Here is a 4,323-nt window from a genome sequence, read left to right as displayed (position 1 = left end):
TTTTTTTTTTTTTTTTTTTTTTTTTTTTTGGTACTGGGGATGGAACCCAGGCCCTCCCAAATGCTTGGCAAGAACTCTACTGCTGAACTAACTAAAACTCCTTTTCATTTCTATTGTGAGACAGGGTCTTCACTAAATTGCCTAGGCTGGCCTTGAATTTGCAATCCTTCTGCCTCCACTTCCCAGTTAGGTAGGGTTACAGGTATGTGCCACCACCCACCCATAGCTCTTAAAAAAAATCAAACAACTAAAACCTTTTCTTTCTTTTTTTCTTTTGTTTCTGTTCTTCTCTTGGTGCTAGGGTTGGAACCTAAGGCCTTACACGTGTGAGGCCTGCACTCTGCCGCAGTGCTCCAGCCCTTCTGTTGTTCTTCTGTGGGGAGGCAGTTTCTGGGGGTCAAACCTAGGACCTTCACACTAAGCTACATCCACAGTTCTTTTGAAAAAAAAATTTTTTGAGACAAGTTCTTGTTAAATTGGTAAACTGCCCTAGCTTGCAATCTCCCTGCCTCAGCCTCTCGGAGTGCTGGTATTACAGATTGCATCACCATGCCCAGCTCCTCCTGACATTCTCAATGTGCTCGAGGCTGATATCAAAGCAGCCTGTCAGAGTGCACAGAGTGCCACCTCTGGGTGGGTCTGGGTGAGTACCTCGCCTTCCTGAGCCTCAGTTTCCTGGGCTTCCTGGCAGGTGAATTCTTCACACCTTGCTGCCTCGTTCTGGTGGTCAAGCAAGGCACTGTCCCTGTGCGGCGCAGTGAGTGTTGGCTGTGCTTACTGTCCGCATGCCCTTCTGCAGTGGGCCTGGGGGCCACAGCATCTCTACAGAGATTCTGTGTTAACAGCAATCTGATCTCTGAGCTCATGTGGCCCTGTGTGACAACCTGGGCCAGATCCCTCCAGCTCCTCTAGAGATTTCACTCCTTCATCTCATTCTTGTACACAGATCAGCACAGCTGGGGGCTGCTGTGTCCTGAGTGCAGGTGGCATCTTGAGCCCTATTCTAAGTGTTTCCTCACTTGCTTTTCCTGGCCCGTGTACACCACACATTTGGGGAGGAGGAAGGGACAGCTGGGACATACAGGAGGTCGGATGTTGCTAATGATCTGGCCCAACTGACGCAGGGCACAGGATGTCCGGAGGCCAGAGCCTTCTGTGGATCCTGCAGCTACCCAGAAGAGACAGACACACACACCCTTCCTTTCTCTGCAGCCCAAGCAGTAGTGCCCGGCTCTTGCCACAACTAGAGGAATAGGATAAGTTCCTCTTTTCTGACTGCAATGCAGTGTGTGCTGCGGGGGCAGGTGAGTGGACCAGTCGGTTTCCTCACTTAGATTGGGCCTACTGGGCTCTGGTAGCTTCCCCACCCGGCCCTTCGTCCTGGACTTTCCCGAAACCCCTGCTGTCTCCAGGTGCCTGCGACACCCCTCGCCATCCACTGAGACCTCCAGCCCACCCTGCTCAGGTGAACTTCCTCTTTCCCAGCACATGCAGGTTCAGATGCCCTCATCCTACAGTCACACTTAGGGCTGAGCTCCACCCACACAGGAGACAGGCTCTGGTGACAGAGGACACGCAGGCTGTCCACTCCTGGGCCTCCCAGATGAGGAACGGGGCGGAACAATGAATAGTCCCAGAGCACAGGGTGACCAGTGCCATGTGTGACAGCGTAGGATGACAAGGTGCAGTCTATTAGGTGGGCTTTCTGGAATTCATGAACATACGCTGTCCACTGAGCAAAGGAAGAGTTTGTCAGACAATGAAGGGTGCTCCCGTCAGGATCCCGCCAGCCCAGGACAGGAGCATTGCCTGGGGATGAGGGTCCTGGTGGTAGAAGCCAAAGCCCCTCCCTCTTCAGGGTAGGGAGCTCCCAGTGGGCAAAGGGCAGAGGTGGGGGGAGGGGTCAGAGGTCTGGAATTCCCAAGAGTTCTAAGAATGAAGGGGCTTTGGGAGCATCTGGTGCAGATTCCCTAACCTCTAGTCGTGAGTCTACACTATCATATCCAGGGTTGGCAAGACCATTTCAGAGGCTCCAAGTGTGATCAGGTCTTCTAGGTCCTCCCCAGACAAGTACAATGAAGCTTCAGAGGCACTGCCAGGAGTGTGGCATAGGCATCTGTGCATCCGACAACAGAGCCTGTCAGCTGAGAGTCAACCTCAGACCCAGGACATGGTCCACTGTGCAGCTGACTGAGAGCTGAGTCTGTTTGTCCCTCTTCCCCTTCTGCAGGCATGCACCTTGATTAGGGGAGGACCAAGCAGCTGATATCTAAGTCCATCCGCAGCTCTAATTTTCTTTCTTTGCTTTTTTGAGACAGTGTCTCACTCTGTAGTTCAGGCTGGCCTTGAACTCACTGTGATCCTCCTGCCTCGGCTTTCCCAAGAGCTGGAATGACGGATGAGCACCACCACACCTGGCTCCTGCTCTAATTATCTATGACTCTAGGTCGCCCTCACCCTTACTGGGTTTGATCCGAGATGTCCCACGCTGTTCTGTGAGCTTCTTCTTCTGGGATGAGGTTGATAGCCCAAAACCTGGGTCTTGGGATTTGTCCTGGGTTACAGGATACCCCTTCCCCTCACAGACTTTTCTCCTGTATTTACAAAACAAATGGCCCAAAGTAGGAGCAGACAGAATATCGCCATCCCTCAGCATCCATCCTAAAATTTTACTAAAGCAGCTGAAAATTACTCCCAGAAAATTCCATTCTTTGACTGCAGATACACAATGCCAACTAATCAAAGACAGCTACACATTTCAACTAAAAACTCAAAACCTTCCTCACTCCCAGACACTTGGTACCTCAGAGAAGTCCAAGGATTGCATTTGGAGTAGAGCTAAGTCTACTACCATTACCATAAACCCATGGCGGCCTCAACTGAGGGGTTGAACACAATCTGAACATAGCCCGCCACACACAGAGCTCCAAAGTTCTAAGGGGACGCCAGTCTTTCCAGACTGAAGGAGCCAGAAATCTCAGACTGACAAACTCCCATTGGCGAGTTGATAACCTAACTGGCCTCCCCTGAAAAATGAGCTCTCATGACTGCACCGTGGTCCTACTATTCACTGACCAAGACACCATAGACGGTCAGAGTCATTTCAAGCCACACCACCAGCGGTGGGCCCGGGTGACTTGAGTAAGGGTTTGAATTCTGCATCAGCCCTGAGTTCTCCTCAACAACACAGCAGCCTGGCGAACCTTCAGAAGCTGTGGCTACGTCGCCTGTCCCAGTCTGCTGAGAGGCTTCACAAAACAATAGGGGTGCTCACGGGGACAGGCAGGCTGGGGACAGAGAAGCTGTCATTGTCTTTGGCAAGACCCAGGGATCCAAGCTGGCCTCCTCTCAGAGGCTGTAGGCAGAGTAAATTGATGGGTAGGAAGAAGCTGTTTATGTCTCAATATTCATGGGGTCCCAGCAGCTGCCCTGGCCCGACTGCTCTCGCAGGACACATGCATGCCCCAGGGCCTGCTGACCCTGCCCACTGGTTCTAGAGAGGCAAGATCTGTACCCAGGATAACGCAGGACTGCTGGGAAGTCACCTTGGGGTCTGCAGTTGCAGCTGTCCTTTCTCAGGACTGCGAGCGCGCGCGCACACACACACACACACACACACACACACACACACACACACACACACTTTTTCTCTGTCATCCGTCAGCCTCAGGAGACTACTCTATTATTCCAAATCTGCCACCAAGTAAATCACAGCTGTCAGGTTTCTTTGCATCTAAATTCATCATTAGTTACTTAGGAGCTCAGCATGTTTTCCCACCTTTCTCCCTTCCTATGAGATTTTTAAAAATAATAAAATAGCAGTGAGAATCTTGAGCATCTGCTGGGGCTCCCGCTGAGTGCATTAGGATTGAAAGACACCGATGTTGTTTTTTCCCTGTTACAGAAAAGCCCTTAAAGAGGACAGCACTGGATTAACACCCCTGGAAAGAAAGTTGGGGACAAACTGGCTGGTGGCACCCAAGATGTCTTCTGCCCAGACTCCAGGTGGGAATGTGAGGCCGCTAAAAGTCTGGCTACTCTTTCCTAGCTCTTCCTACTGGTTATCAGGCCCTGGAGGTAGGGACCGCAGCATCCCAGCCTCAGCGCCTTCGCAGGATTCCCCAGGGAGGCCACAGCCGGACACTGGGACTCAGCCTGCGACCAAGGCACTGCCCAGGCTGGGCTCCCATTGTCTGAGCGGAATTTCTGGCCCCTCCATCTCCCTGCAGCTGCAGCAGAGACTGCTGAAAGGACTCTTCCTCTTCCCCACCCTCCCTCGCCACCACGCCCCTCAGGTCCCCTCAGCAACCGGGGGGGGGGGGG

The 4,323-nt window shown here is 52.3% G+C and overlaps 1 protein-coding gene across 12 annotated transcripts in view; it reads right to left on the bottom strand.

The window, feature by feature from the left end:
- Plat (plasminogen activator, tissue type) overlaps positions 1-4,323 on the bottom strand; it is a 23,356-nt gene that overhangs the window by 18,628 nt on the left and 405 nt on the right. The window lies entirely within an intron of this gene.

This window comes from Fukomys damarensis, unplaced genomic scaffold (assembly GCF_012274545.1).
Source record: "Fukomys damarensis isolate Sample0158 unplaced genomic scaffold, DMR_v1.0_HiC HiC_scaffold_18, whole genome shotgun sequence".
NCBI classification, from domain to species: Eukaryota; Metazoa; Chordata; class Mammalia; order Rodentia; family Bathyergidae; genus Fukomys; species Fukomys damarensis.
Note: the sequence above shows the minus strand (reverse complement) of the source record. Positions and strands in the feature narration are given on the sequence as shown.